Here is a 9,188-nt window from a genome sequence, read left to right on the forward strand (position 1 = left end):
CCCTATAGCAGAAGGAACGGTCTGGTTGTGGCTGGGGCGTCCGGATGTGGACACCTACTGCTATTTTTGTTAGTTACTGCATAATAATATTTAAGATACATCATCCCTTTTTTAGGTACTAATCTTAACTCCCCAGCTTAAGCTGCTGGTGGGTCACCGATATTTTCTATGAAACCTATTTCTTTTTCTTTTTTTTTTTTTAAGAGAATTTATTTTATTTTAAGTAAGCTCTATACCCAGTGTGGAACTCAACCTCACAGCCCCAAGATCAAGAGTCACATGCTCTTCTGACTGAGCCAGCCAGACACCTCGAGGCCTATTTCTTTACTCTTCCGGTATGGTAATCTTCATGAATCCAATTTCTGAGGGTTTTTTTTTTTTTAATTTCTTTAAAAATTTTAAATCTCCCTACTGATTTTCTATCTACTAATCCTGTCAATTACTGACTGAGAGAAGACTGTTAACATTCTCAAAAAAAAAAAATCGTCTTTATTTCTCTATTTATGCTATTTTTTGCCGCATGTATTTTAGAGCTCTATTGCTAGGTGTGTACACATTTAGGATTGTGCTACTGTCTTGGAGAACTGACCTGGCCCCTCGTGCATTATCTTCATCCCTCCTAAGATTTCTCGTCTGTTAGTAATGCAGCTAGTCAAGCTTTGTTTTGGCAATTTTTTTTTTTACCTGTTTTATCTTCTTTTATCTATTTATTTAAATTCACCCATGTCTTTGTATTCATGTAGATAGTTTGGTTTGGTCTTCTTGTCTATCCAGTCTGCTTAGTCTCTGTCTTTTAATTGAGGTATTTGAAAAGTTCACATTTATTGTGATTATTGATCTATTTCTGTTCAAATCTGCCCACATCCTCTTTATCCAGTCGTCTGTTGAAGGGCATCTCGGCTCCTTCCACGGTTTGGCTATTGTGAACATTACTGTTATGCACATTGGGGTTCATGTGCCCCTTCTTTTCACTACATCTGTATCTTTGTGGTAAATGCCCACTAGCACAATTCCTGGGTCATAGGGTAGCTCTATTTTTAACTTTTTGAGGAAACTCTTCGGAGTGTAGGGATAGAGGGTATATTCTTCAAGTTCATAAACACTATCTATGAAAAGCCCACAGAGAATATCATCCTCAATGCGGAAAAGCTGAAAGCCTTTCCCTTAAGATCAGGAATGCGACAAGAATGCCCACTCTCACCATTATTGTTCACCATAGTACTAGAAGTCTTAGCAACAGCAATCAGACAACAAAAAAGAATTAAAGGTATTCAAATTGGCAAAGAAGAAGTCAAACAGTCTCTCTTCGCAGATGACATGATACTTTATGTGGAAAACCCAAAAGACTCCCCCAAATTACTAAAACTCATACAGCAATTCAGTAATGTGGCAGGGTACAAAATCAGTGCACAGAAACCAGTTGTTTCTTTAAAAATATCAATGACAGATATACCCTATTGATATGCACTCACACAAAGGAGTAGCTGACTATCACCGGAAGGGGCAGGTGCCTATGTGAGTGTATGTTGGGGGGTTAGTGTGGAGGAGAGGAACAACATTTACATAATGGCAACTAAGAGCCAGATGTTTTACTTCCGTTTGCCATCAACTCTGAAAGTGCTATCATCAGTATTTTCAAATGGTTTTATCCTTCTTCAGATGCTCCTGATTTTGATGATATTAAGTACTCCCTGAATTGAATGTCTCTGAAGCTGATTTGACATTCTCAGATAAATATATTTGTAATATATTTATTTATAATATATTCTAATGTATTCCTCACCCCTTAACCCACACTGATTTGAAATATTATGGTAAAAGCTTACCAAAAATTTAACATCAGATCACTCATTTTAAATACAGCACTCGCTCTTTCTAGAGTGCTAATGACATTTAAAATGCTGTCATTTTCAAAAAGTTTTAAAATTTCAACTGTTTTTTAAAAATTTTCCCTTGGCAGACTTTTAATGCCTGTTAGTTTCCAATAGAAGGAAATGCTAAATAACAATCCAGAATTCATTTTGATCATGTGTTCAGGTGAAATGAAAGATGGGTTTTTTAATGACATAATTAATAAATGTCATTTTGCCAGGGGTAAACATCAATGTTCTTTAATATTTAATTAATATTTTTAGAAGTGTTGTCATAAATGAAAGCAATGATTATCTAAGATGATAGTAAGAGCTTCCTCAAAGTGGACTTATCATTAAAAAGAGAAATATCTCACATCAGGACTATATTCTTAGAGTTCCTGGAGCCCTGAAGGATTATAACAACATTAAAGTGAATACTCTTGGTATCCTCATCTCGGAGAGAGTTTGTTTTTTAAATGGTGACCAGGGAAAGATCTTAAGTGATCATATTGTTCAAAGTTGGCACTGTCTTCTCCAATTTATCCACCTAAAGCCTATTGACAGGGAAGTTTCTTAAATCACTACATTCCACGGGAAGCAATAATTGAGTTCTGCACAACAAATATGTCACCAAACAAATGTCTCAGTGCCTACAATAAGTGTAGACGTACACCAGGTATGATGGCAAACACCAAGGATGCTTTATTTTATTTCTGTAGGTGCACATTTTAGCAGACCCCCCCATACTAATATTATTGCCTGAACTCCCACTTTTTTTTTAATTTGTGGGGTTATCTTAGGTTTTATTTGCTAAAGTGGAAAATTAATATGGAAGAAAAAGATATTTTCTCCTATTTTGGCCAGAAGCTCACATTGCTTCATTTGTGGTTGTGGGTAGATATTGGAAATGAAAAATCAAGGGCTATCACAGGAGGAAATTTCTGCTTATCTTGGTCACTTGTTCCAAATTCCGCCTTAAGTAATATGAACTTAATTCCCCCCATGATGGTTGTGAATATCTCTTCTCAGAGACATTTGACAAACACCTTTTTGATAGTTAAGAATTAATCAATAATAATATAGTTACGTTAACTGTTTACGTGTGGGTTATTCACTTGTGATCACTCTACAAACAAACACTTCTTTTTACTCCCAGTGTGATCTGGTCTAACGCAAAAAGTGCAGGACTAGGAATGGGGAGACAGTAAGGCAGATTCCCCAGTGCTTGGCGTGCAGACAATGATCGATACAGGTTAATTGTCGTCGTCATTACTCTTACGTACGGCCACCGCATGCATGACTTTGGGCAAGCGGCTTGGACGCCCTTATATATTAAATTGGTCTGTCTACATTCTGGGGTTATGGCAATAATAAATGAAGATAAAGAGAATTTAAAATGCTTTGAAAAATGAAAACCGACAATCCAAGGTAAGGCATTGTCATTATCCCCCAACAAGCTTCTGGAACGGCATCGTCATCAGCTGCTGCGTGATCCTGGAATGCAAAGTGGTTTTATCATTACCAAAAGAGACAAAGTCAGGCAAGTCCACTGTATGTGCAGGGGATATAATCCACACCAACCCTAAGTACAAGGTAATGCTGGCTTTCTCCACTTGGGGTTTTTCAAATCCTAACTTGACTTTCACCAACATGGACAAGTGACCACGGGCTACGTCTGGTCCTTCATGTCCTCAGTTAGCCTGGCCTGGTGTAGAAACGCGCTCCCTCATTGGTCTGGGAAGCCGCTTAGAGGGTTACCTGTTGGCTGTATCAACACTCAGTTTGGCTGCAGCTAATCTGATAGAGGCATCCACACAGGTAATGCATTCCCAGCAACTCATTTTGTCCACTCAAATAAGCCAGCTCTACATGGATCTTCACGTGATTTTCTTGTTGTAAACCTTTCAAGATGCTGTATGTGGTCCGAATGCGGCGCAGGGATGGGGATCAGCAGTCATGGTCATTAATGGTGCTGCTCTCTAATAAGGCTTCACCCACTAGCCTTGCTTGTATGCATCCAAACAACGGTGGTTGGAGCGTCCTTCCCATGATCCCATAAACCACCACTCGGCCGACGTAGGCTATGAGGCATGTTCAGGTCGGTGCCCCTGTGGCAGCCCTTGGCATCAAACCACTGGGATATCCAATAGTTCCCAAGCAGAGCACCATCGTCTCACCACACCGGCACATGAACTGGCTGTAGACCTTTGGAGGCTGTGTGGGCTGGCAGATGATTGTCAGGGGAGCCATCTCCCCAGGCCCTGGTCCTCACACTGCCACCTCCCCAACACGCCATCACCAGATGAAAGAGCATTGGAAGATGCTGTTTAAGATCAAGTAAGAACCAGAGGCGCCTGGGTGGCAAAGCAGTTAAGCGTCTGCCTTCAGCTCAGAGAGTGATCCCGGCATTGTGGGATCGAANTGGAAGATGCTGTTTAAGATCAAGTAAGAACCAGAGGCGCCTGGGTGGCAAAGCAGTTAAGCGTCTGCCTTCGGCTCAGAGAGTGATCCCGGCATTGTGGGATCGAGCCCCACATCAGGCTCTTCCACTATGAGCCTGCTTCTTCCTCTCCCACTCCCCCTGCTTGTGTTCCCTCTCTCACTGGCTGTCTCTATCTCTGTCGAATAAATAAATAAAAATCTTAAAAAAAAAAAAAAGATCAAGTAAGAACCATGAACCATCCAGGTGCTGCTTTTGTCAGCTTCGGTAACGTAGTTCTCAGGCGGGGATCCGGAGCAGCTGGCGGTTGAGGATGGGCCATAGACCCAGCCCTCACTGGTGCTGCTCTGCTCCATCGGAGACATAAAGATGAAGCCACCTTTATGGGGACCAGGGACCAGCTCCAGCTGGCCATCACATTGTGCTGTGTAGGGCTGGCTCACCTGTAATATCTCAGGGGTAGCACAATCACAAGAACTCGGTAGCCACCCAGGCACAACTTAGTTTGGTATCAGTGTTCTGGGCTCATTCCTCCAGGGTAGGTGAGCCCCCTCCAGGGGCTACATGAAACTGTTCCTTCCCGTAGGTCTGCTTTGACTGTTGTCAACAGCTGGAGAGCTTCTGTGCTAAGGGGCCGGTGGGTTGGAGGGAAAGGATGAGCTTTCAGGGAAGGAGGTCATCCAGGAAGGGATCGCCCATATGAGAGAATAGCTAGTCATCTGCCTCCTGAACCCTTCTTCCTCCTGTGGGTGCCAAGGCCTTTTGTCATCTGGAACTCTGGTCAGGGCCCAAACCAAGGAGGAGACAACATTCTTGATGTTAAACCATCCACCCAGCCCTGGCAACTTTGCACTTAGTTTAAGACCTTGAGAAACTGGATCTCAACCCAGATCTGTAACGAGTTAACTTTGGGGTCTACCAACTAATCAGCAGGGATTAACATATTCCTCACTGAGAGGCAGGGCTGCTCTACAGGGTGTGATGGTGGCTCCAGCCTCTTCCCCTGGTCTCTGCACTCCCACTCTCATTACTATATTACAGCAACTTTAAAAGCACTTTTAAAAACTATAATAAATGAAGAACTAAGCCACTGAATACTAGCAACATTATAGTTTAAAAAGGGACAGTTACCCTTTCTCCTCTGTAACTACTATGTGTAAGGAAGGGTAATGCCACTTAAAAAAAAATGCATGCGTCTTATACCAAGTTATTTATACAGAAATTCTTAAACCATGAAAAGAGTCTCTTGTTTTACACAGTTAGTATTGGGACCAAACAGGCAAGAGGCGATAGAGAGAGAACTGGGTTCTAATTTTCGGTCTGCTGTTGAAGAGCTTGGGAATGCTGAACATATTATTGGGATTTTCTGACTTTCATTACTTAGAGTGAGACCCTTTCAGACTGACTCCTTCATACAAATCAATGACAAAACCTGGACTGATTATGAGTAGCCACCTGAGGGTTTAGGACAATAAATAGAATCAGATAGATGGATGGGTAGTGCATATTTAGAAGAGAGAGGTGAAGGCAAGTTCCTTTTTAAGGGCGTGCAGCTCTGAGCTAAGTTCAGTTGATGTTGTTATGAGTTGGTGAGAGAACTGGTAGGAAAGGTGTAGCGGTCTTTCTGTCTAGGGAAATGGAGAACTGATGCTGGAGAATCCATGGGTGCTGGAGGGACTGCTGAAATCCTATGAGTGAAAGATACAGAGTGAGGATGCCCATATCACTGACTGATCACTGAAAAATGCACATGTGAAGGAGACAAAAGCAGGCCAACTAAAGACAGAAGATCTAAATTGGGATTGGAGCTGCCACCCAGCTTTACAGCACAAGTCAAGCCAGGGTCATTACTTGTTAAAACAAAAGACAGTGTGCATAAGGAAAAAAAAATAACAGAAGATAAGATCCTCATGATTTACCATTCACAATGTCCGAGATAGAATCCAAAATTATCTGGCATATGAAGAACTAGGAAAGTATAGCCTATTTTCGGTAGAAAAGAAAATGTGCCAAAACTCAGCTCAAAATAACCAAGGTATTGAAGCTAGCAGACAAGGATATTAAAGAGGTTATTATATTTATACTCAATGAAGTAAAATGAATGTGCTTTCAATGAATATGCAAGAAATCTCAGCAGGGTAATAGAACTGAAAACACATAGTATCTGAATTTTTTTTTTTAAATATACAGTAGGTGGGCTTAGAAGCAAAAGGGAGATGCAGAGACAAGAATAAATAAACTTGAGGAGAGATCAAATAGGTGGATAGAAATTTTTCAATGTAAGCAATAGAAAAAAAATAAAGATTTAAATATATATAAATGTAACACTGGGGACCTGTTGGTTTATATGAAGTGGTTCAATATACATCTAGATGGAATTACCAGGCAGAAGAGAAAATGGATTGGAAAAGTCTTTGGGAGAAATAGCGAAAATTTTCCTTAATCTGATGAAGGACAGAAATCCACAAATACAATAGCTTCCAGAGTAGATGTACCTTTTCTTCTGCCAAAAATCTAGGTTATAAACTATACCCAAACACCATGAACAGATCAGGAATCACACTTATTCTGATCCGGGCTTCATCCCAGGGAAGGTAGATGGCCAATGCACCCTGCTCTGGGGTTCCGCCCTCTGGGAGCCCAACAAGAAGCCCAAGTAACTGCTTGGCAGATTCCAAACTCATGTTTCTCTTCTCCCATTTCTATGAATCTGTCCCACAGCCTGCACATCCTCTCAGCTGCTCTGTTCCAACTGTCTGAAATGATATGACTTAGGGACAAAATGGCCCTGAATACTGAACTCATCTCTTTGGGCTTCCAGAACATGACTCCACAGATCTCCAATGTCAAGGACTTTCCAGATGCCCTTTTTTACACATNTTCCAGATGCCCTTTTTTACACATTTTCTTCCATCCTTCCTTTTATTTCTTTCATAATTTTAAATGTACAAATTCAGGATAGCTTTCAATTTTTCTATTATCTAACATGCTAAATGTCACAATTTTCCTTCAGACAGACTTAATTTTTCTTTTTTTCTGGAATAGTTGTTGTCACTAGGGAGATCAGCTTGGGTACCATTAGATGTTCAATTGAGTCCTCAGCAGTCTAAATTTGATCCTTATTTCTATTACCCTCCGGAAGAGTACTAGGACTTCAGAAATATTTACTCTCTTCACCCCCTAAACAAGCACATTTATATAGCACTAACTGAAAAAAAGTCTCCTTGTTTTTACTCTTATTATAGTTTTCTTTACATTTGTGTTTATTTAAGCAGTGAATAATTATTTGTATTTCCTAACATTTAATATATTTATTCATGAATTAATAATTTTAAAATCATTTGCCCCTTACTAAGCAACAAGTTTTCATGCAACTTCATTCTTGAATTGTTCTTTTGGCAATTATAAATTGTCTTTCTCAGTTTTGTCCAAAAATATTTGTATTATTTTTGGGTTTTGAATAATTACATATTGGATTATGGTTGGAAATTACATTCTACTAGTATACTGAAGATACACTAAATTGTTAAAGGACTTACTAATACATTCATTCCTCTATTGTTAATGTGAAACTTTGGTCAATTAATATCTTCTTCAGTTACTCTGTCTTCTTCTCTGTTTATCTTATAACTTCTTTACACCCTCCTCCCCACCCGGGTTTGTGTGTCATTTAATTTTAATGTGTCTGGGTATGTGTTTTTATTTATTTCTCTTGCTTGAACATAATGTGTTTCATGTTGTCATTACTTCATCTAAGCTATCTCTCATTCATGTGTTCTTTGGTTTGGTTATCTTGAAGTGTCATTGCGTCTTGAGACCCTGACACCTCTGGCTCGTGTCCCTGTCAACATTCTACCGGGAGGCCTAGGAGTCACCTTGGAAATTACCTCTGTTGTTTTAAGTTCCCTCTCCATAAAACCACTGGGGAATTCCTCTTTTTTTTTTCTGTTATACATTTGTTTTTTAGTGCACTCCCTGCCTCCCACCATATTTCTATTCGTATTCTTCTTGGAGAAAGAGAGTCTCCTTATTTCTTAGTGTAGCTATTTCTGAAATTAGAAAATGGAAACTATTCTGTTTTTCATTAAAAGGAAAAAAGATGGCAAAGATGTGGATGCCCAGAGTGTTCGTGTCTTCTCTGAAAGATAAGCACTATTATTCATCAATCAGAGTTAGATAGTTTGATAAATGGAATGATTGTTAAGTTGACAGCTATATTATTGGGTGGCTGGGTACATCGCATGAGGACTGGATTGGACACATCAAGCAGAATGTTCAACACGATAAATTTTACTGAGGTGGAAAAAGAGGCATTTTTGCAAGGAAAGATGGACAGGTGTTCCATTATCATGGGCTCAGGTTTATAATTGGTTTATGCATGATGGGTTAGGCAATGTTGCTATAACAAAACAACTCTGAAATCTAAGAGTTAATGATGTAAATAACAGATTGTCTCATAACAAGTTATATTCAGGTAAGATACTTCCTGAATGATTGTCATCTACATGGTTAATGAGATGCATGTTCTTTCCACTTTCCATCCTAGTGTCTTGAACACTTTGCCTCTAAGGTCTCCAAAAAAGCTTATGAAAGAAACTAAAGAACGTATTTTCTTTTTTTTTTTATAAAGCCCAAGTCCAGAAAGTGCTTCTATCTTATATCTCTTTGCTTGGAATTCACTTAGTTTCATGATCCCAACCTTGCAATAAGGAAAGCTGGAACTTTCTGTGCACTCAGGATGAGGAAAACACATGGAGAATATTTAGCACTCTCTGGAAATGTAATAAGCGTAGAAAATGTCCAGACTCTGGTGGGTGTCAGGCAGAATACATTAGGAAGGAGTATATATGAAGATTCAGAATCTAAAAATCTATGCCCCGATATTTTCTGTATCA

At 39.6% G+C, this 9,188-nt stretch overlaps 1 pseudogene; it reads right to left on the bottom strand.

Annotated features, from left to right (window-relative positions):
* Positions 1 to 3,295: 3,295 nt before the first annotated feature.
* LOC105235560 overlaps positions 3,296 to 9,188 on the bottom strand; it is a 26,234-nt pseudogene continuing 20,341 nt past the window's right edge.

The sequence above is a fragment of the Ailuropoda melanoleuca genome, chromosome 18 (assembly GCF_002007445.2).
Source record: "Ailuropoda melanoleuca isolate Jingjing chromosome 18, ASM200744v2, whole genome shotgun sequence".
Taxonomy (NCBI): domain Eukaryota; kingdom Metazoa; phylum Chordata; class Mammalia; order Carnivora; family Ursidae; genus Ailuropoda; species Ailuropoda melanoleuca.